This window comes from Anoplophora glabripennis, unplaced genomic scaffold, assembly GCF_000390285.2.
Source record: "Anoplophora glabripennis isolate ALB-LARVAE unplaced genomic scaffold, Agla_2.0 scaffold116, whole genome shotgun sequence".
In the NCBI taxonomy this organism is placed as follows: domain Eukaryota; kingdom Metazoa; phylum Arthropoda; class Insecta; order Coleoptera; family Cerambycidae; genus Anoplophora; species Anoplophora glabripennis.
This window is the reverse complement of record NW_019416290.1, coordinates 590,007-615,775: the sequence shown is the minus strand read 5'-3', so window position 1 is coordinate 615,775 and position 25,769 is coordinate 590,007. Positions and strand designations below refer to the sequence as shown.

The following is a 25,769-nucleotide window of genomic DNA, read 5'->3' as shown; positions in this document are numbered from 1 at the left end:
CGTTTATTTAGTTCAGCTGAGTGTAACAGTGGCTGGTGGAAGACATCTCATTAATAAATTCAGCTGTGTAGCAGGAGCATGTTTGTGTGTACGGGCACAAGAATTAAATACATGCGGAAAATAAGCTTGCGTTAAGTTCCCAAACAATAAATATCCAGTCGACACGTCGGGCGGCACTGAATTAATTAAAAGCACATCGCAGTATTAGTTTATTCCCACCGGTTATAATTAATTACGTTTATCCTCGTTTTAAGGGGGCTGCCGAGCGACAATCGGTCGGACATGCAAGGAAAACGCGCACAAAGATACATTAAAATTTAATTACCTAAACTAGTCGCTCTTCGCCGCCTCCTAATGATGCATGCTAGACCAGTGAAACGCGCAAAATACTAAAATTCAATTGGAACCACTCGTTTCGATGTTTTCCGTCGTATTTTTATAATTAACAGCAATCCCAGATACGCCGGGGTCTGGCAGATCCTACCCCTTTCATCCCTCTGCGAAGTTATCTGTGTGATTAATTATCTGGCTTTATATGTAAGGCGTTATACGATTAATTTGAAATTCGTACGGTTGCATACGCAAACGCGTGCGTTAGTAGTCAAAGACTTAATTAATCTAGGAATAATTCCTTCAAAAATAGACGAAACGGTGTTTACAATCTGTCTGGGTACGGAGGGGTGGTTCAGAAATGTAAAATGGAATATGACGATGAAAGACGTAAATGATATATGCCCTAAGTATATACAATACGTCCTAAATCAGTATGGAATACAAGAAAACGTTCGTATAATGTACAGCGATCAGGCTTATATAACGCACAAAAGTCTCAGTGTATAACGTACACTCGTATGCACAATAAGGCGATGTACGTTGACAGTCGATTATAACGTACGTACAAAAATATGTATGTTGAAACTCTACAAAATTGATAACGAGCTTTTGAAATTGCAGTAAAATATTAATATAACGTACAACAGTATCATTATATAACGTACAGTCAATTATAGCATACATACAAAAATATGTACGTTGAAAATCCATAGAGTGCATGTCACGCTGGTAATGAGCTTTTGAAATTGTAATAAAATGTTCATGTAACGTACAACAGCCTCAATATATAACGTACAGTCGATTATAACGCACGTGCAAAAAGATGTATGTTGAAAGCCTACAAAATGTTTGGAATGTTGATAACGAGCTTTTCAAATAGCAGTAAAATGTTCATATAACGTACAACAGTCTCATTATGTAACATACAGTCGATCATAGCATACATACAATAATATGTACGCTGAAAATCTATAGAGTGCATGTCATGTTGGTAATTTTTTTTAAATTGCTATAAAATGTTCATGCAACAAACAACGGTCTCATTATATAACGTACAGTCGATTATGGCATACATACAAAAATATGTACGCTGAAAATCTATAGAGTGCATGTTATGTTGGTAAGGAGCTTTTGAAATTGCAATAAAATGTTCTTGTAACGTACAACAGTCTCAGTATATAACGTACAGTCGATTATAGCATACGTACAAAAATATATATGTACAATGGAAAGTTTCTAGAGTGCATGTCATGTTGGTAACGAGCTTTTGTTTCAATAAAATGTTCATGTAACGTACAACACTCAATATGTAACGTACATCCGTACTAAAATATGTACGCTAAGTGTCTATAGAGTGCGTGACATGTTGGTAATCAACTTTTGAAAACATATTGATATGACGTACAAAGGTCTCCTATATAACGTACACCTGATTGTAATGTACGTACAAAAAATATAGATATTTCTAATGTATAATAATATCTTTTCATAGCATACTTGGTTTTGATAAAACGTTCAGGGGAAAAAATCGCTTGCTCGTTTGTACGTTATTTTATTTACATTTATTGAAAGTTCTGATTTTATTTTTGTCTTGTACTTTTATTTAAATATCACTACGTTTGATTTAAGTACCTTTTTAATAAAAAAGAAATATTCTCATTATTTCACTTATTTAACGTACATTTAAGGTAACGTATGAATTACGATTGTCCTAACGGATACGTTAAATATTTTATTTCAGTCCCAATTTCAAGATATTGTTTTCTTTTTTCGAGTATGAAGCGAAATTGTACGCCTTTCACATATTGGATTTAAGACGTTTTTGCCAATATTTCGTGACTGCAAAAGGACATACGGTGCCTTGTTCGTGTAACGCTAGTCCTACTTTCTAAAAAAAAAAATCGATAATTCCTACTTAAAATCGAATTCAATTGCCAGTCATGCAAAGTTAATCGTGCCCAAAAAGCTGACGATTAGAACAATTTGCCAAGTGCGTGCGAGACAGTCACGTATTTGCACGTAGGCTACGCCTATGCGATATTCCCGATATTTAACAGCTAAATAATATATGCAAACACATATCCACGCTAAAACGGTAAATCTCTCTCAAAACCCACTGCGAACCGCGACCAGACGGAAAAACTAACTAGGAGGGGTTTAGGTACCCATGACCTTGAACTATTGTAACATATTCGTAAGTGGAATCGTCGTGATCTCGAATTTATTAGTTTTCGTGATCGGTTCGATTAAACCGAATGATTAATACGAAGACGCGATGGTAGCGAAATGGGGTCGGGTGCTTATGCGACGTCGGAAAAAAAATACGCTGATGAAGTATGCAAAAAGTGAAGTGAAACGTTGCCCCGGTCACAGGTCGCGACGTGACGCTCATTGAGGATTTAAAATATGGAAAAAAATGGGGGCGGCCTTTGATCTAGCTCGTTTAGCCATCTATGCGAGCTAGCGCAGTATTTCAACAATTACTCATCTTTTAATTAGAACAACAAGTTTATTTCCTTTCGTTATAGAAAATATTACCTTTTGTACCGATTTTTACATCTACTGGTTGTACAGTCGTGGACAAAAAAGGTTCCCGACCTAAACCCTTTTTGGTGAAAGGTCAGAAGTCGGAAACCTTTCGATCGTACAGCTCGTATTGGTTTACCGCATATCATATCGGCGAAACGCAAAAAACATAATTCGAACGCCATCATAAATCAGAATTTGCAGGAAGTAATAAAAGTAAATTAGAGTTGCGGCTTGAAATTTCAGTAATGAGAGTGAATCGACGATTGCAATTAACATACCTGCAGAACAGGATGGTTTTTTAAGATTCCACGAAACAAATCGATTTCTGATGCAGCAGGAGGAATGAGGCTCTGCCAATAAATCGACCGTACAGGGCGGTGGCTCTTAGAAATCCCTGTTTGTGATTATAGACTAGGCGGTATCTGTTTTGGTCTGGGTGAATCATATATCCACGGAGATTTTTACCTTTTTGGCTTTCAGATCTCACTAAAAATGAAAATTTTTCTATGCGCATAAAAAAACGTGGGCTTTTGGAGGCACAATATGTTAAAAAAATTCGAAAAATGTCATATTTCTCTTCCTATTTAATTATGTATCTTTTACAGCAAAAACCAAGGCCCTTAGATACTTGAAAATTTAATCACTTATACAAGCGCTCTCAAGCTTTCAAACGCTTTTTGAAAAATTCGAATCCGTTAGGAGAGCTCTGGCGCTTGTTTAAACATTGGTCGAAATTTGTACTTATATAAACAATTAGAATAACTTTGTGAATATTCAATCAAATCAAATTTTTTGAAGCAGGTTTTAAAAGTTATTGGAAAGACGCTACACTAAAAAAAACATATCGGTTGGTCAATTAGTTACGTAGTTATAGCCGATCAAAGTTAACAGTCATTTACACTAAATGTACTGGGACATCTGGGCTAATTTTTCGAAAAATACCTTTGGTATTCCGAGTACTTACCAGTTCTACATTTGCAATACTTTTCTTCATTGGAAACCTACTTTAAAACGCGTTTAAAGTTATTTATGCAAGCGAGAAATTCAAGAAAATCGTACGGGTGGTGGTGTTGGGGAAGCAGAGAGCGCGGCCGCTTCGGCCTGCTCAAAATTGAATCGGCCAGTTCAAAACCGCGTCACGCTTAAAAATGTTTAATATCTCAGCTTCTAGAGGTCCGATTTTGATGATTTTTTTTTAAATCGATGTCTTGCGATTTAAAAAAACAATTAGCGTATTTTCAAATGCCTATCGTTAATAATTCTTGGTCTTTCAACAGTCCGATAATTATTTATCTTTAAACTTTTTTTATTGTATCAAGGTAAGTGCATTAACTTATATACTGTTTATCAAAGATCAAAAACAAATTTATTTAAATATTCTAAAATTGTTTAAACAACAATTAATTTCAAAATATTTCGAAAGTTAGTAATTAATTATTAATTTAATCATCATTTCTTTTGTGACTAAAATGTAATTCAAATATTATTTACTATTTAAAATATAAGCAAATGAGAAATTAACTAATTATATTACAAAAATACTAAATTGTAGTACAAAAAATCGACCAATGTTTAAACAAGCGCCAGAGCTCTCCTAATTGATGGATTCGAATTTTTCAAAAAGCATTTGAAAGCTTGAGAGCCCTTCTATATGTGATTAAATTTTCAAGTATCTAAGGGCCTTGGTTTTTGCTGTGCAAAATTTTGAAAATTTGCAATTTTTTTTTCAAAATCTGGATCGCAAAATTATTATGCAAAATCTATCAAACCCATTTTGATGAAATTTGGTGTGATGATTCTACATGACATGAAGTTTTCTTGAGCCAAGTATGAAGGCCCTATACCCAACTTAAAGACCCAAAAAAATTCCCTAAAATGTAATGTTTTTTAACCCCATTTTTAGCGATGTTTTCGATTTTTACAATAATAATCATGATTTATTCGGATTGTAACTAGTCATGTTTTGTAAAAACTTTAATTACAAACATTTTTTTCCTCTTCCATTTTCGCCTAAAATCAACTCTTGAAAAGATACATAATTAAATAGGAAGAAAAATATAACATTTTTCGAATTTTTTAACATATTGTGCCGCCAAAAGTTAAGCCCACGTTTTTTTTATGCGCATAGAAAAATTTTCATTTCCAGTGATATTTTAAAGCCAAAAAGCCAAAAATCTCTGTGGATATACGATTCACTCAAATATGGACTATTTGAAACAGATATGGACTAATATTCGTTTAGCGCATTTTCGGCAAATAAAAGCTTAATGAAAGAAAAATCAAGAGAGGTACCGTGGTCACTGGAATTTTTCGGCGTTTCTCTCATCAATATTTATAAAGATTTGCTTATTTTAAAAATTGCTCCAAATATACACACGATTTTCTACTATTTTTCGTCCATTTTTAATGCAAATTTCACACTTTTTGGTTCGCAATTGTTGTAACTTTATAGAAAATCGTCAAATAAACAAAAAATAAAGACTTTTTTCATTAAGGGCTTACTTTCAATGTTACAGGGAAAAATATGTCGAAAAAACGGGTCATTTTTCGCTCTTTTTGTATGTTTGTTGTTTCCCTGAATATAGCAACGGTTTTTTGGAATAGGCAAACTCGGATTCTTATTCTACATAATATTTGGGATTTTTCTGTACAACAAAATAAATGACTGCAAATACGAACACCTAGAATGCTCTACCGCCTGGACTATAACTCCATTTTGGATCCTATTAAATATTTTTAGGAATACACCACTCTCGCGAGACAAAAAGTGAATCTCCACAAACCGTTACTAATTAAAAACTTACCGTTTTTCTGTGCAGCATCAGGCTTGTTTAGATATTTAAAATATCTGTAAGAAAACATATGTTTTCTGACTAATTTCTAATTATTCAATAACGGTTCCGAGTTTACAAAACGGCCATTAAATGCAAAACATTCCTCGATCACGACTGAAATATTTTAATAATCTAATAAACTTTATATTGAAGCTGGTATTATGACTAACGAACGATTTGATATGAAATTAAATTACGTGTTTAAGTATAAGCTAACGAAGCCCCTGCTTAATTATTCATTTGTTCAGATTTATACATCGTAAAACGGATAAATAAAACGTATTATTCTTTTCCTACTTGTAATTAATTTATTAATTACCTCGTAGCGAATAAAAAGAGTAATATGCATAATTTTATATAATACGTCTTCATTACGTGGAAAAGATTGCGTGCAAGAAAAAAGAACTACCTATACGAGGCTGTTCATAACTTCAAAGTACGGTACGAGTATTACTGATCGCTAGACTAGACAATACTTCTGCAATCTTTCAAGTGGCCGCTCAGAAGTAATATTTGCTTCATCAGGCCTATAAATTACCATCATCGCAGACGTAACAACTTTCGCTGAGGCATCCTGCAACGCCACTTGCTACACTTTCATCACTTTCCTGCTGCCCACGTAATGGCACTTGCCAACCAACGGCCTGAGCTAGCTCCCAACCGATACCAACGTCACAATTCCAATTACCCATGCCTTATCTCGACTGGAGAACTAGTAATTAAACAAGAAGTCGCCGAAGAACAGAAGGCGTAGATCTACCGTTAGCCCCGTACCAATCATCGTGCATAATGAATGCCAGATGAATCGGAAGTATGTAGATTACGAGAGTTTTTTTTTCAAACGCATACCGCAAAGGTACAGGGTATTCGGGATGATCGAGCGGAGCAGAAATATGCCCATTGTTATCGGGACTGACTGTTCGGGAATGTGGCGTATGTAACGTTGTTGATGATGGAATGGGAGGAGGTAATCCTAAAGCTATGACTTTTGACAATCGATAATAAATGTACTCGTAGTTTGAAGCAGATTTGGTAAAAATTAAATTCTGGTGGAGTATCTTTGAACTCGCTAACAAGATTATTCCAAGAATATGTGGACGCGATATTTAATCGACCTCATTCGAAAAATTGCATATGCATATTCAAATGCAAACCAACTACACCTACAGCAGTAACATTCTATGTATCTGGTTTCCATTCATATCCCTCTTCGTCGAAAGATGTTTTAATGCAAAAGGTGGTCGAGTTAGATTACAGGTTTATCCAGTAAATCGGTTTACATAAATATCAATCGAGGAATACCGTTAGTCAATTTATTTATTAACTTATCTTTCTTATTGAGCCAATTAATGAATTTTATCCGAGAGGAGACCTTGACTTGTTGGTGCGAAACGTGTTTTGCTGTTTATAAAAGTGCTAAAGTTGCCGGAAAACGAATATTGGAATATTAAAACACATGTATTTCGATTTAAAAGTGAATTCAGTTAGAAGATCTCAAAATATTCAGGATGCAACCAAGGATTTACAAGAAATTACGAAGAAATCTCAAATTCTTTATGGAACAATGTAATTGTAGAGATGCAGGTACATATCAAAAGGAAAAGTGTTTAGAAAAGTTCAACAGGGGCTAGGAAAAAGAAGTAGATGAAAATTGGACTCTGTAGTTCAATCCAGATGGTACAACTGAGGATTTATCAGAAATTCAACCAAAAACAAAAATCTAATGCCATTTTTACTCTTTTGTCTTCGTCTCTAGCTGCTGTTTTATTGTCTTGCGACAATGTTGGACCTTCCGGAAGAATCCCGCTCTGTGGGGTGCAAGCACGAGTCAATAGCTCTATCCCGAGCACCTGGTCTGGTTGCGGCCTTTCCAAACGGGCCCTGTTAGACGTGATACATTATACATTCATAATGTTCACAATAAAACCACTGACCGCCTGTAATGAACTTCATTTGTAACGTAGGCCGGTGCCTCTTGTTATTTTCTACCAATTCTTCCGCAATTCGCGACCAAGTATAGCCTGAACGGGACAGACAAAGCAGGAAGTTCCCAGGCCAGTTGAATTCAATCGGCAGTTTTGATCAGAGCTCGTATGATGCCCACAAACAAAACCAGTCGCACTAATGGCTTATAGCTCGGCTATTTGTACCGCGGCAATTAATAAGGTGGACACCGTGACCAGCGGGCAGATATGTTACTCCGCTGTATAAGGTCTGGATCGCCGTCCACTCAATTGTTCTAATGGAAGCGGCGCGATAAGGCGCAGCTGCAAGGTTTTGGAAGGTTGAAATTTGGACCTAAAATTTCCAATTAATTTTCATTCCACCAATTCCATAGCACGACATTACAACAGACGTCCATACCTATACAAAGTTACGCAAGTTAGGCAACCAGAATCGCAACACGCATCTATAACCACTAACGTGACGTCATGCGCGGAGACGTAAGGCTTTATGATCCGTGCGGCAGTGGTGGAAAGCAAATAGCACACCTTATACCCCGTAAACAACATAAATACAAATGTTAACTTCATCATTTACATGCGCAAATTCCGATCGCTGCCCGCATTGGCCTCTGTCCCTGAATTAGGGCCCTTTACCTCCATAAAGAACATTCCGTAGACGCGCGGAGAACATTGCTACACTTTTTGGGATCAATCGTTTCCAAGATTTATCGCTCCGGTCCCTATCGCATTACCATTTTCAATTTGGCGGAGTGTTTTCTCATATTTGCGATCATTCCGTCGTTATCAAGGTCACCGTCATTGCCTTCGATTTGTAAATCTTTATCGGATTAACCCGAGCTTTGTCCCGAGGACGACAGCGAGACTTTTATTTATAGGCGTCGTATTTTACAATCGGGAACAATCAGAATCCAGGTAATATGATCTTTTAGTGATATCCATCAATGTATCAAGTAAGATGACAATTCAAGTACACTCACAACGTTTATTTATGTAATTTTATGATATTTGTGAGCTTGTAAATGTACAGCATTAACTAATGAACGTTAAGGGGCTCGGAGCGGACCCCTGTGGCACGCCAAGGAGAAGTATCAGCACATAGACCCTCACGGCTCTTGATGACCACAAAGCTGATTATGGGTGTCTATGATAGTGAAGAAAGGATGTCTTTGGGCGAATAATATACCCGTATGATCCGTTATCTTATTTGAAATATAAATTCTGTAGGGCACCGTTAGGATCTCCAACATTTGTCGCTCTTTATCTGTCATTCTTTTAATTATTGTACAGCGCATTGTGGAGCAACGACATTGGAAACGTCGTTTTCCACTCATAACGCCGAGGAAAAAAATAAACATCTCGATGTGATTGAATTTCACGGTCATAAAACGTTATTGAAACGGTCCCGGACAATGGTGGCTACCCGGTTCAATTTCCAAAGGCTTATTCGATGCAGTAAGTCTCGTAGCTTCGTCGTCGAGCTGGTGTAGGTATAAAATGACGACTTACACGGCATCAACAGTTAGTTATAGGAAATACCTCGCACACAAGTTAATTACCTATAGCGTACGCAGCCGGAATAATACACAGGTAGACGGTAAACTTCGCGATGGCCAGCGGCGTGCGCGGATGTCTTTGGACGTAGATTTCAAGCAAAGCAAGAAATCAATTTAGTAAATTGGTGAAAAATCAGGATTGGAAACAACTATTTCTTAGTGTCGGTTCAGTTGGATTTAGATCTGGCTACTTTGGTGGCCATTGCGGTATCGGGAAGTAGTTTTTAAGAAGGAAAAGCCCCCATATCCAAAATACAATTAAATATAGAATAATTTTGAATAGCTGACGTTTTTAGTTTTCAAATATTTAATTATTAAAGGAGCACTTTTCAATTTCAGGTGGATCCGGTCCTTTCGGTCCTGATCGATCAGCCACTTCGACACGATGGAAGCCCCAAGGTAAGTTATTTGTTACAAAACTGTAGATTATGACAGTAATACGGTTGTTACTTTTTATAATCACCGTCAGGCGACTTATGGGGTACCACAATGACCTGGCATTTATTTATTTGAGTTGCGACCGTTCTTTCATGTACTTCTCACGAACCGATATACCAGATTGGGTCATCAAGATCGAATAGAACTTCTAATCAGCTGTTTAACTACCAGCTACCGCAGAGATGTATGAGATAAGGTCCAACAAAGCAAATTGAGTTTCGACTCATTGGGCAATTAAGATTCTGGACAAACGTTTTGACGTAGATGTAAATCAATTGTTTCATTGTGTAGTAATCAAAATGTAGGCTGTCGTGACTATTAGCGACGGTTTTGGGGTATTTGGGAGCATTTTGAATAGGCAATTGTTTTAAAATTCCTTGAACGTGTTGGCTGATTTTAATGTATCGTTTCTAATGTGACCCAGAACAAAACGGAAACAATGGAAGTTGTTTTCTTTATGTAGTTTTATCTAGATAAACGAATCAAGTGTGTCATGGGTGCTTCCAGAGCACCTATATATAATTTTAGGATCTAATATAATCGGGGGCTACGCGATTTATAGTTTCCAGGACAACTGCACCAATTTTTTCCCTCCGAAAAAATCATTGCAACCGATATACTTATATAATAACGGTAGTAACAACAATGTTCGGACTGACCCACATATATCAATCCGCGTTTTTTACCGAATCCATTATAAGGCTATGTTTATCTATTATTATGTAAGCCAATATCCACACCTACGTCCATAACGATGGATATGCCGACCTCGGGCCCCGATCATAACCAACGAAAACGCTGGTGGGACTGTTGAAAAAATCTAATTGATGAGTGTACAGTTACAAGGTGTAATCAAGTCATCTGTGCTTTCTTTGAAACCCAGACGCGGCATGTGTGACGGAAGTCGACTGCGATTCAAGTACAGTTAGTGTTTTCGACAAAAGCGAGAGGTCGGTAAAAAAATCCGCATTACAGAGGAAGACATAAGTGTCTTTTTTCGTTGTTTGTGTAATTGCAGGTGCAAATTTAATCAAGGAAGCCGTGACTGCGGCAAAAAAAATGAAGAGCGCTGGTCGTTATTGCCTTGCTATGCCGATTTCAACGCCGTTTGTCTTCCGAGAATTTTCAGGTTTTGATGTACGTGATTTAATCAACAATTAACAGTTTCATTTTTTTTATGGGGTACTGTTCGATAAAAAATTAGTAGGTAAGAGACAAAAGAATTACTGTAAATCTGATATTTCACGATTCACTGGACGGGGACTAATTGCTCTGGGTTTTTGCCGACAGATGCTTTGCTAGTGTTTCTTACATACACCTGAACGCTGAAAAATCGAAGCGATATTTAAAATATTCACACGCAATTAACTTTTTGCACACCAAAAGTTTTAGATATGGTTAATTAATTTTCTTTGAATAAATAAACTTTTTGAGTTTGCATTTAGCGAAATTAACTCATCAATTCTGTTGGTCAATAACTGCGATGTCAGCGTTCTTCTGAACTATTATTTTTAGGGTTCGAAACTACTAACGATGTTTACCATAGCTTTCAGTCGGTTTCTCCATACATTTATTTAATTTGTCGTTCAAAATCCCACAAATTTTGCTTGAAACAATTTTGTTATTTAGAGAAAAATGACCCCAAAATGAAAACAAAGACATACAGGAAAAAATCTTTCGGAAATGTATTCTTTTTCGGCCAATTTTAGATCCCAAAATATCGTATTGTAGTATTTTAGTTCGTTGCTAAGCAAGCATCAGCAAACAGTACGGGAATTTTAATCAAAAGCTTTGGTCCTAAGTCATCCATCATCATTCAAATTTAATTGATACAGTTCATCACAGCGATATGCACCAGCAACACCAAATATTAAGGCAACCTGAAAAGGAAAAACTAATATCTGGATGTTTTAAAATTTTCACATCTAGACGGACCTTATTTATTAAATCTATAAATATAAATATATAAATGGAGCACCCTGTATCTTATTGCAATTTTGGATTCTGTGTCAATTTTTAGGTGAACTTTCATAAAGGTTTCCTATTCTTAAAGTTAACCGTTTTTCAAAAAAAAAAAAATAATAATAAAAAGCACTGGCCAATTCAAAAAGATGTGTACTTTACAATAATAAAGTTAGAGCGATAAAATTTATAGGGGACATAACTAAAACTCTAAGCTTCCCTGTCACAATTTCAAAATGACTTCATTTCATACAGGGTGGTAGAAATTTAATGCCGAATTTAGTAAACTTTAAACCATCTTAACTTATTTTTTTTTAATGAAGCACCCTCTATATTTTTGCGCAAATTGATGAACCTATCTCTTCTGGCTTTTAAGGTATATACTGGTTTTCGTGCAGTCAACGGATATCGCATAATTTCTTGAGAGGATGGCTGTAAAATTTTTAGTGGAACTTCAAAGCAAGCACCTAATCTGTCACCAGTTTATCGTTGTCAATTTAACACATGCAGTGAATGTTTATTTGAGTATTATTTATTGTTGAAAAATGGATAACGTTAACATTTATTCATTACTGACATTCTAAATTTATTATTTATTCATCGAGAGTGTCACAAGATAATAAATATGCCTTGCAGGGTATTTAATGAGAGATGCACTCGTTGTCTACCAATCAGTAGGGGTAACTTAAAAATAATTTTAATAAGATAACAGAATTAAACTACACAATACTAATCTACTTGTAAACACCTGACTGAACATCATCCACAACTATCTCTTTTAAATATTTTTTAAGATATTTTAGTGCTTTAGGGTATTAAAACGAATTTGACGTTTATCACAACAATACGTAAGCAATGATTGTCAAGAAAACGATTTCATAAGCAATTAAATTGTAATGAAGAAATATGTATTAGGTATGCATTAATAAGAATTTAATTAATATTATTTGGGATTTCAGAAATATCTCGTAGTAAAAGCACATTCCGGGACTTAATGCTTGTTGATCAATTTGCATGGTCGTCCTAGAATGTATTGTTTTTACTACCAAGTAAACAATATACTAATATATGATAAAATTAGTGGATCAAAGCGTTCGCAATGACATATGCTGTGTTAATACTTCTACGGTCTTTTCATTTAATGCAATAAATAAATTTGATTCACCTACGTATACTATAATGAATAATTTCACATACCAGACGAAGTAATAAAATATACAGGGTGGCCAAATGAAAACGAAACAGAGCCATTTTCAGGAACTGCGTCAAGATTGTAGAAAAACGCTCAGACCCGTCGATTTTAGACTAAAGGGAGACATTCTTTGCTGGTATTTTTGACTCCGCCACTTTCACCCCCAAGCAAGGGTAGGTAAGCATCACCCCAAAATATTTAAATGGCATTGGGGGTTGAGTAATATTTCTTTTGAAAGCTCTTACAAGCGGAATTATAAAATTTAAAGTCTGTTGTAAAGAGATTTGTAAGAGTTTTCAAACGAAATATTACTCAACCCCCAATGCCATTTAAATATTTGGGGGTCATGCTTACCCTCGCTTGGGCATGGGGGTGAAAGTGGCGGAGTCAAAAATACCAGCAAAGAATGGCCTCCTTTAATCTAAAATCGATGGGTCTGAGCGTTTTTCTACACTCTTGACGCAGTTCCTCAAAATAGCTCTGTTTCGTTTTCATTTGGTCACCCTATATATCTAAACACATGATGCGTATAATTACAGATTGGTTTTCTTTGGCGTGCCGTTTGTGAAAGTATGGCGAATATTTGGCTAGTGAAGACACGCTTTCGAATGTATCGATGTGCACCATCCACACATTTGTATACATTTGGCAAGTGAGCACATCACCTGAAGCTGGCTTTAAAGTCACTATGACACCTTTGTCGGGGGGCAGGTGTTTTCACTTTTCTTAATTGTTACATATTCTAAGTGAACGCTCTATTGTCACCCACGCGTCAACAAACTAATTATTTCCACTCGTTTTTTGCTTTTTATCGACCGTGAACGATAAAGGAGAAAGACGTATTAATTTTTACGCGTCGCGGGACGTTTTTGTCAGAATTGAGTGATTACTTCGCCCGGTACATCCAGCCGAGACGTCCGGCTTTTGTGTTTGGCAGATTGACCATTCGCGGAAGGTTATTTTAGCCGGTCTTCCGATGCATTCATCTGTCAGAACTTGGGTGAGCACTTTAATCTTATTTCACGACATAACTCGCCTCGAACGGAGGCGGACGCGTTTGTTTGAAATTTGTCAAACTGCGACGCGTCGTCGGTTCATCTGGCCTCTTCGTTATTATTTTTGTACGGTCGCCGACGTCGCTCCGTCAGAATTGACGCGTCGCCCTTTCACGTCCGTCGGGACAAATTGCATTGAGGCCATCGATGTGTCCGAGACGGCGATATTTACTTCCGAGTCGGGAAAATTACGATATATTAAAAAAGTTCTTTCAATTTGGGCTCGACAAAAATTTATTGTGATTTTTCGTTTCCTGAGTCAGAGATTTTTTAATTGGAGGTCCACAAGGTTCAAATTTAGGGCCTTTGTTAATAAAAATATGAAATAGTAGTCAAGGGAACGAAGAGAAAAACGGGGTAAAACCTCCGAATACTTTCGGATAGATCCGATTTTTATGAAAATTTGGTATTGAGCTTATTTCACCCTGTAGATGAAAAATTATACACGGTGTTCCTAAATATCATGTACATAAGGAAGGGGGTAATTCTTTGGCTTTTTTCATGACTAAAAGTTCATATAAACATAGGTCCGCAAACCCTTCGTTACTGATCTACAGGGTGTTGAAATTTTAAGTTTTTTTAGTTTGTTTCTCTAAAGCTCCCACAGTTTTTGAGATATTTAGCTGAAATTTGGAATATAGGTTACGCTGTAAAGCTTACATCATTGCGCATGCCAAATGGTCGTGATATTCTACAGAGTGATATTTTTTCGGGGTTCATGCCTCTTTTTCTTCCCCTGAACTTTTGTGCGGTGCGCCGCTGGTAGATTCTAGAATCAAAATTGAATTTTATGTTTTGTTGAGAAGCTTTTTTACCTCTTATGATTTTTTCGTATTTGCGACCGTTATCGAGAAAAAAAATAAAACACGGTTTTATGTAATTCATTAGATGAAATTTAAATATAAATGAAATAAGCCAAAGAATCACCCCCTCCCTTAATTACATGATATTTGGGAACACCCTGTATATGCTTGATAAGCGCTTCTTATTTTTAGGGGATTAAAACCACCAGTTATGCTAAAAAACCGAATAAATATAAAAATAGGTGTTATCTAGACTAAAATCTTATCTTAATATATAGAATAAATATTATTTTATATTGTGAGTAATAATTTACATTATTTTTATAAAGTTTCAACCCTTAAAAACCACCCTTAATGATAAAAATATAAAATTAATAGTTCCATTGACATTAAAATATTTTTTTAGCATATATATTGTAGATAGAAATCTTTTCAATAGTTTCTGGTATTATAAATAATTTATTACAATATTTCAACCCTTCAAAAACTCCCCCTAATAACAATATATTAATAAAAATAGTTTTTAACAATTTTGAATTATTTGATAGTACAAACAGAATAAGTTAAATTCTTTTACCTGTTTATAATACAATTTATAATTTATCGCATTGTTTTAAACCTTAAAAACCACCCCCAATGACAAAATATAATAATCCAATAAACAATGCAAAATAATTTTTTTTTTCGTAATGTAATAATTTACTTTAATTTATGCATTATTGAAAATAATTATTTCTAAATATTTTTTTCATTTTTTTTCAACTCGTTATTTTTGAGATTTTTGAGGTTAAATGGTTTGAAAATCATAACCTTCGCCCTCAACTGCAACATCTCTGTTAATTTTTATCCTACACAAATAAAAAAAACAAAATGTTCTATGAAAAAAAATCTAAACTTTTGTACTCTTGAATATTTTTCGTATTTTTTTTATTTTTAGTTATTTTCAAAAATATGCTATTTTTTTGGAATTGAAAAATTTTCTTTTTCAAAACGTAATATTTTCAAAAATATGCATTCTAAACAGCTTAAACTTGTATAATGTATTGTTAGCACATAAAAAAATATTAAATTTCGCGAAAAATTTATCAGTTTTTGTACAGATTTTTTTCCGAAAAAGCGAATTAACAATTTATTTTGATAGTTCATTTTAAAGATTTTTTAAAGGACTTTAAAAAATGTTCTGTGCATTTTTCTTAAAAAATAGAATTTTTTTAGTTATTTTACGTTAAATGCTTCCAATTTAATTTCTGGCGGACATGAAATTATCCTCAACTAGCCGTATCTCAGCACCTATTGCACCTACATAAATGAAAAAGAACTCAATCTTTTTCTTTTTCTACAAGCTTCATTTTCTTCGTGATGTATTTTTTTCATAGAATGCCTATTTTCCGAGTTATTCGAGAAAAAAGTTTTTTTTTAACAAAAAATGTACATTTTCAATCACCAATAATTCAGAAAATATTGATTTATCGAAAAATGTTCATAAGTTACTTTTTGCTTAAAATTGATAGCTTTATCAAATCCTGGAAATATTTTCAATATTTTATTTTCCACCCCTTAGAAGGGGTGGCTTCCACCCCCTAGCCAAAAGCACTACGATTGAGTCAGATATTTTTAAATTTAAATATGATCATCAGAATATAATGCTAACTTTGGAGGTCCACAAGGTTCAAATTTAGGGCCTTTGTTAATAAACGATATGAAATTTTATGCCAAAATTAGATCCCCTCAAGATCGCGTACATAACACCAATGCTAATATTTATATCCAATTTAGACCACTTGTGAATATAAAAAATAACAATGCGACAGACAACTCTGCTGCGATCGATAATTGGTATTTACTTTTTCTTCGATATTAAAATAACTGAGCAACAGTTCAAACAGAACCAACGTAATAGCCCTGGCATGCCTTTGAAAGAACGATCAAACCGGCAGCTTCGAATTGCGAGTCTGTGACACCAAAATTATCGTTTGGCATCCACGACCACGGATTGATTTAAAGATACTTTCGTATATTTGAAATAGTGGATATACGGTAAGGCTTGGGTATCGTAAATCTGTCCGAGTGTTCTCTCCGACGACGACTATAAAGATACTCACGGTAAGTACCGTTCACAGACGGAAATGGTGACACCGATTCTGTCTCTGGTCACCCGAGATGCTGCAATGTTCTGCTGGCGCGGATTCTTATCAGAATTATCGTTGCGGCGAGGGTTTCAGCAGTTGCGCGTGTCATTAACGGAGGAATGAAGTGAAAGTGGGCTTGGATTGGATCCCTGGGGCACCCCTTGCGTAATTATTGAAGTATATGGAATAAAATTCACTGTTACAGCTGTTCATCATCGAAACTAACTCTAGAGAGTCGATTGCAACTAATTCTCCGTACCTAATTGTTGCCCAATGCAGTCAATTAAAGCAAATGGGCAATTAAGGTCGAGGAATCTTACCAATTACCGTTGAGTTCGACGAATGCGGTATAGACAGGACGGGATTCGCTTATTGTAGGAGTACCTGTCTAATAAATCAAGTTAGGTATTTCGTATAACAGTACCGCAGTACCATCCTCGATCGGGGAAAGAGTCCCAATTCGGCCCATCACGAAGGCCCCCCGCCGACACACTACATGAATATCCTCGATGGAAATTTGATTTACAACGTATTCGAGTGTGGTACGAGGCTTTTTGGAACGCGGCGCATAAGAAAGCCAACGGTACTCCGGGAAAACAATGTGTTTACGTGTCGCTGATGGAGATGCATCTTAATTTGGAGGAATCCGAGCTGTTGTACGAGGCGAAGTCGAAGAAAACGAAAACCACGCAATAAACAAACGCTCTATTGTTTCCTATGGACCTTAAGTAGCCGGAATCATTGTTAAGGTCTATTTTATACCTGTCGCCGCCACCTGACCCTCGAACAGGTCGCTTCCTGGCCTCCGCAGCATCAGGACTAACAGCCCGATGCAAATGAGCCCCATAGCGCGAGAGTGGAATGTTATTAGACGGCAAGGCATAACTGTACGGTGCATTCAGAAGGGTCAAACTCTGTCCCGATGACAAAGCCCGTGACGTACCGTTGCGAGAGTCGCGCGAAGCCGACCTCGAGCTCGACCACCGGATTATTTATCACCGATCGGTATTACAGTTACCTACATAGGAAATAATTGATATGCAGTTTGGGTTATCGAGAAATGCATTTCCCACGGAGCGTTTGCATAGTTAAGAGGACGTTTGGCACTCTCGGTCGGTGTGTTGAATAAATAGCGTCGGTAATAGGTACAAATAAGCGATTGAATTTCTAATGCCCGATTAACGAGTCATTAAAGCGACATTTCTGGGTTGAGAATGGAGTTTTCTAGGCTTCCTACGGAGCAGGAGGTGTCCGAGAGTCTTGTTATTTTTTTATTCCACTTTGCACTGCAATTAATCAGTAATAAGTTTGATGTATATCTGGTGTTTCTCACGAGAAATTTGCGTTTCTAGGTCTCTAATCTTTATCGCCAATGAAAATTTAATCCAACCGTCAAGATTTCGTTTGAAATTCCGGTGAAACCAAGAAAATGTACGTAAAAGCAGTCAAAATCGCAACGACGTGTGTCGTACTTGTCATTAAATTGTGTTTTATGTCCAAATTGTTTGTGACGAAAACACTTGTAGCAAACGGACTGTGCCGTCATATAAAAGACAGTCCGTAGATATATGCTTATATGTTTCCTGCTCCAATTTACCATGAATTAATTTTTTATAAACATTTTTATGTAAAAAACGCATTTTTTAAGTTTTTTGCTTATAAAACCTAAACTAACGAAGCAATCTCAATGCTTAAACAGACAATTCGTAGAGAATCGAAATACGAATAAAACGAGAGACTGATCGATCCGATCGGATAATTAGAAACGAAGAAAACCCGGAAAAATCGGAAATTTGAATTCTTTGGTGCACTATTTTGCATAATTTCTGGTTTTTGAGCACGATTGGAGGAAATTTTCACCTATTTCGAATCATTTTATCGGAAAATTAGAATATGCGTTTTGTAGTATTGTACTTCTACTTTCAAAATGCGATTGAAAAATTTAAATCGGACCACCTCCAACGCATCCAGAAACTTTGCAAAATACTGCACCAAAAAAATTCAAGTTACACTCGTGCCAAAACTAATGGTCCTACATCGCTTCGCTTTGTGCGCACTTAAAGTACATATAATTCACTACTTTTGTGCACAGGGTCAGCTCTACAACTTAAAAAAATGATGGAGTAATGAATTTAAAAAAAAATCGCTAAATTTTCCGATTTTTCCAGGTTTTCTTCGTTTCTAATTATCCAATCGGATCGTTCGACCTCTCGTTTTATTTGTATTTCGATTCCCTACAAATTGTTTCTTTATAGTATTCCGATTGCTTCGTTAGTTTAGGTTTTATAAGCAAAAAACTAAAAAATGCGTTTTTTGCATAAAATTGTGTATAAAAAAATTAATTAATGGTAAATTGAAAACATATAATGATATATCTACAGACTGTCTTCTACATAATGGCACAGTCCGTTTGCTACTAGTATTTTTGTCACAAAATCACCGATTTAATGCTCTTGATTGGCCTATAAGTAGAAAATAAACTAATTTTCGTTATATTTTACATTTTTTTAGTTTCGCAAGCCGTAATTATGTATGTCACCGACCTATTTTAAAATCACCTAGACACGCAACATCAACGTTAGCATTTCCTCGGATATAGTCCAAATTTTGTGTATGCCTGACGCGTGGTAAAACTCGTCTTGTAGGATTTAACCGTTGGTTAACCGAATTATTATGTAGATTGAGAGCTGCGCGATTTTTTATTCCGAAGGCGTACATTGCCTTTATTATAACAACAACGGGGAACTGGGTCAAGGTGTAGCGAGATTTCAGGCTACTATAGTAGTACTCATTCAGTTATCGACGGCTCGAACGTAAATATAACGGCCTAGTGCGTTCAAGAATAACGATAAATCAGTTTTATTGAACGATCTATCAATGGTAATATGCTAGTTTAATATGTAACGACGAAGCGTATTACAATTACGACATTATATTTATTTTGCTCAATCAAAGCGGGTTCGCAAGGGCCTCGAATCGGACCCTTGAGGGATCCCTAACAAAACAAGGCTTTGAATACCATTGTGTTCATTTTGAGGACAGAAAATAAAGCAATAAAATTGCTAAGCATATTCTTGTGCAGTAGAAGTTGCCATTGTTACAGTTTTGAGTCACAATTTTCCCTAACACGTATATACAAAAGAAATGAGAGTGTCAAGGTCACACACTTGAAAAATGACTTGATTATTATCAAATTAGACGTATCAAGGGAAACAAAAGAAATAAAATTAATAAGTTGGGACCGTTACAAAATTTTAAACTTCGTCTGTCATATGGTAGACAATATATTTATTACGGTTAATAATTTACGTGGGAGAAGGGCCGGTATATTATTATTGATCCCCGGAGGCACCGCTAACGCTGTACAAGAATGTGAAAAGCCAATTCAAACTACAACAGATACACGCAGAAGCGTAGCCCCGCCTATAAACTCAACTCAACAAGTACGTACATAAATATCCCCAGGTAAGTAATCCAGAAAGCACTTGCATGTATCTGTATGATTCCAGTTAGTCTCCTGCTAAATTTGGATTTATGTCGTACCGACTAATCTGGTTAGTATCTGTTGTATAGCTGTTACGGAGCTGTTATATATCACGGCGCCGTTAGTTCCAATTCCGAAGATATTTCCAAAATCAACCAAGGAAATTGATATTCATAGTTGAGTCGAGGAGGTCGGAGATATAGGCCAGGTTAATGCAGGCGATATGGTATAATGTCTTAGAAATATACACGATGGAACAAAATTTATATTTTTCATTCCAGTTGAGATTTAAAAAAATCGCTAAAACAGGTCAATTAGTAAATGGAAATTGTCATTTTCCTACAATATTTTCTATTTTTTCGAACCTTTTTTGACAAATCTGTAACAGTACCGTCATTTTTTTTAATAGGACGATCTTTTTTATAGTATAAGTAGATAGAACTTCTAAAGACGAATTCAGTGATATACCTACTTTTTTGTCATACAGGGTGTTACAAAATTCGCGGACACGGACTGTGGGATCATATTAAGCTAGATAAGTGTCTTTATTATTATTTATTTTTCGAGATATAGCAGTATTAAATATCCAAAAATATAATATTCAATCATAGATAAACAATTACGACAAACGAGTTACAACGATTGTTCAAAATGTCCACCGTCTGCTGTTAAACATACTTAAACACATTGTGCTACTGCTCTAATGGAGCTCACCTCTGGTATTATTTGCTGTATTGATTGAAATAGGCGGTTATTATTTTTGGATATTTAAAACTGCCGTATCTCGAAAAATATCCAGGCGACATTTATTTGGATTTTTTGCATTTGCAGCTGATTTTGGCCTAGCAATTAACTTTTCCTAACCCTAATGAGCACGATATGCCTTCTGGTGATGTCTGGTCCCAACAAGATGGTGCCCCTCCACATTTTCGCCTCGATGTAAGAGATTGCCTTAATGAAGTTTTCCCAAATCGATGATAGGCAGAAGAGGGCCGCTTGAATGGCCACCACGCTCCCCTGACTTAACCCCACTAATTTTTTTAATGGGGTTAAGTCAGTTAACAGACAAGACACTATCGATGGATTGAAAAATCGTGTCAGAGAAAAAGTTCGAAGAAGAAAATCGAAAACAGAGCCCGACAACAACAGCGCATTCGAGACCTAACCGACCGCACTAGCCGCCCGTTTCGCTAACCGAATCAGCATCATTGCGAGGTGATTAAGCCCGCCTTATTGATTGCCCTGTTCCAATTCGGTGTCGTCCGCCGTCCAGCCCTGGTAGTTCTTGTGGTATACGGCTTAATTATTGACTAACGTTTGCAAATCAAGTCCGAGCCGTTCGTTGTAAATCACGCTCCCAAACGTATTCATCGCATGTCACATATCTCGCTCGATTACTCAATCATGCAGTCCCGAGTCGGTGTCCGTCACCGATCTGTTTTAGAGTTTCGTGCGGATGCAGCGTACACTTTATTGGGCGAATGCTTTATTAGGACAAAACGAAGGAAATCGGGGCATTGACGTATTTGCTAAGGTTCCGTCTTCGGCATGCTAGTGAATATTTGTCACGAAGGGTATGGCACGTTTCAAGATACTAAATGTAGTCGCATAGAAAAAATCGATCTCCTTAAGGATATTCTTGCAAGTGTCAATTTATAAACACTAACATCTCGTTTTGTTGTTTTTTATTCTTTTCGAAGGTTTTTTTATATTCACATATCACCTTGCTACCACTGCGTGTCAAGTGGTCATAGATTAACACATTACATACAAAGACAAAGTGCATACTGGCCCTTGAACTGTTTCTTGTGGCACCCCACATTGAAATCTTAACAGTAGTGTTAAGTCTAGGTTTTCATTTTAGAAAAAATTTAGTAGCGTCGTTTACAGACTCCATATCGCGTCACTTTCAAGAGAAAATATCTTACGAGACGTCGAGGCGAAGCTGCGGTAATTCTGGTTTCCTGCTTGTACAACCCTATTTGCGACAATGGCGCATAAGATGATGTTATTTCAATTACTTTGGTAGCGGTTCCGACGGGATTCAATCAAATTCAGATATTTAAAATGTAAAGAATGCAGTTTAACCGAAAAATGTCATGCTGTCTATTACTAGGTGAATCGGGAAGTTGATTTGGTTCGGTGCGAGTTCTTTAGCTAGGAGATTTGATAATTTAAGCGAAATTGCAACTTTAAATTGTGTGGAGTGTGTTTTGCGGGCATATTCAAGTCAATATAACGTGCTGCAGTGGATTTTTCTTAGCTACCTTAAGTTTTTCAGTGCCGAAAGTTAAGTAAACGTTTATTTCTTGCTATACAAACTCAAAATAAACAAAAGTCCCTTCTACATTGGTTGGAATTACTTTTTTGTGAACTCAAATTTTGCGGGTCCGTCAATCCGTCCTTGAAGACGTCAGGATTGTCACGGCCTACTACGATTCAAACAGGATCCTCGCTATAGACCAGGGCGGATCTGTCGAAATATCCCACTAAGAGGGGGCAAATTAATTTTTGCTGGAAACATTTTTGCAATTTTGAAAATGTTCCGGACCTCGCCCAGATTTAGGGATCTACACTTTTATTACGTGAGTTGTACTGAAGGTAACAGATCCGCCCTGGTCTACTATCCGTATCGCGAACCACGGGAAGATTACGAAAACAAACAAATACTTTTCAAAGGAAAACAGATTAAGTCTAGACAATATCCCCTTCACATCGACAATGGAGCGAGCGTCAAGGTCTCGTTGTGAGAATGACGAGACAGTTCTGGACACAGAAAAAGACCAGGTGCAATTAAAACAAACCAAAACGATGCAAGGATGAGTAATGACCTAACGAAGCGGTGAATGAGATAAGCGTTCGATACGTTGAGGGGATAAAGATCCGAGTCATGAGGCGTGCTGTTGGTATTATTAATTGCTGCATTGACAGTAAGAGTGTGTTTCGATTACAAAGGATACACTGTGTGGAGATAATGAATTTAGCTTCGTGAATTGTCTGGGGAAAAGGACGTTGGATTTTTTACTTGCGATAATCTGAAACAATTTTGAGATGTTTTAATCAATGTTTGCATTGAACGACGTACATAATTAGAACCAAGAAATTATGAGACCAAAATATCCTTCCGTCCCTAACTCTTTTACCTCGGATGCGGAAGCAAATCCCTTCCGGGGTCGATAGGGTTTTGAGCTTCAACTCCATTGCCATTGGCATGTCCGTACATAAAATGCGTGTCTGTCAACGACGATGGAAGAAACCATGATGAGTTGGAGGTATCCACATAGATTCTCTCTCTGTATCAACAACGCGTTACAAAACCAGTGAAGGCAAGCCACACGGACAGACACACAGGCAGACATTCCCTTAATTATTACTTCGGGATCTCCCGATGGCCTACCAAATGACTTACCTAAATTGTACGGTGGATACGTCAGTCACAAGTCCTGCAACAAAAAAAGGCCGTTAGCGTCTGCGATATACAAAATGCGCGAAAGATTCTCGCTGGACTTATTAGTGACGAACGGAATTCCTTAATTCTACGCGAGATACATAATATAATTATGGTTGTGGTGCCGGTACTGATCGGCCGGCTAGGTACTTGTTTCGTAGAGGCGCAATTATGTCCGCGTTACAGAACGAACATATGTTGTTTGGAATAACTGTTTTCCCGTGTGTAGATGGTCGAATGAAGCCCGTGTTGGCATTGCTTGAAGTCCCCGTGTTACGCCTGTTCGGATCGCGTTTTTCTTTTATCGAAAGAATTTACGTAATAGCATTTAATGATGTACGCGTTGGTCGCCGCATTGACTTGAAGACGGAGACGCAATATGTACGAAACGAAGTCGAATCGCTTTGCAGTTCAAAGAATTTGACGAATAAAATAGGCGTAACACTGCATCTTTTTTAATTCCGATAGACACTTTATTATTATTTTTTTTAAATTATCAACTGGCTCAATCTCACGCGCGCTCCTGGCCCGGGACAACAACAATGAATATTGGTTGATTTAATGGTACAAGCCGAGAGAGACACACAACACGGTCGTGCATATTGCGCGCTATTATTGTTTAGCAACAATAGTAATAAATGCAAATGTCGATAATAGATTCCAGAGGTACATAATTTATATACTGCTCCGGTATAAAGAACATCAGTATAATGCGGGCCGGCTCGGTCAGGGGTTAGAGGTGGGTGAATGGACACGGGTGCTCTTCGGCGACGACACGCTCTCAGCAGGAAGCTGGGTTCCTGCAGATGCCTATCTGCCACGGAAGGAACCAAGAAGCATCTCGCCAGCAGATATAGAAAGAACCCCTTTAATTTTTAATAAGTTTCTTCTTCTGTTTCGGCATTATTCGACTCATCAGTTACGCCACGGACCATAGTCTCTGGTGCATAATCTAGCTCCCATATGATTTCTACGGTTCAGACCCACCACGATCATAAATTACCTCGGAACAATGAACAAACACGCGATGAAAGTATGTACCGAGTCATACGAAATTTACGATACGATAATTGTAATAACAGCTCCTATTTCAAGCGATACGCTCGCGAACAGCATAAAACCTGATGGTAAAAACCAAACGGCAATAAATGTAAATGCAGTACTAATTATGGCCGTAATAATTGCGATGAAAATGTTACCAGTACAGTTAATATCTGCTCAACGAAAGAGGTTTTCAGCTATTAATGCGGTAACGCCCGGTTAAGTGTTGCAATAAAACAAATTTGCAATTTAAAAAATCGGACTGTTAGGTCTATTATCGGCTGTTCCCAAGATCAGAATTGTCCACAAAAGTCAGTTTGTTAATTTGTTTTGTCTAATATTTATTAATTATCAAGGTATTCTGCTAGTATGACCAAAATATGACCTTTGCACGACGTGAAAATGACAATCTTTAATTCAAGATAGACGTTGTCTATATTAAAAGAATTGAGGAAAAATGTAATGACCTTTGTGAATTAATTATTAAGGTATTTTGTGAGTACGTCGAAAATGGGACCTTTGCACGACGTGATTTAGACGTATCCTCAGAACGTAATGAGAATGAGGTAATTTATCTCACTAAAAGAAATTCGCGAAACTCGCACTACTCTGTACACTGTCTGCCTTATAATTTTTTCACAAAAATGATAAGATTAGATTTCATTCAATCTTTGATGAGCCGTGATGAAAATTTAACCATTACGACGTAAATTAGACGTAATTTTCCCGTAAGATTTTGCGTGACGTGATATAAGCATACTGATTTTTAATACACTTTAATTGTGGTATTAAAATTAATGGAAAAAATCGCCTTAATCTATAACTGATAATTTTGAAGCTATTTTTGGTAATACGTCAAAAATGGGACCTTTGTTCGACGTGATTTAGACGTATCTTGTATATTATTAGAAAATACATTTTTTAAAAGAAAAAATGACAAGGATATTGTTTTGATTTAACTAAGGTTAGTCATATTTCATTTAATATTCGACTTTCTCGCG

General features: G+C 36.5%; 1 protein-coding gene across 1 annotated transcript in view; it reads right to left on the bottom strand.

The window, feature by feature from the left end:
- Positions 1-25,769, bottom strand: part of LOC108906544 — an 87,186-nt gene that overhangs the window by 50,569 nt on the left and 10,848 nt on the right. The window contains exon 2 of the mRNA XM_018709855.2: positions 23,689-23,722. The gene's annotated coding sequence lies outside the window, so the exon portion shown is untranslated. The remainder of the gene's footprint in view (positions 1-23,688; positions 23,723-25,769) is intronic.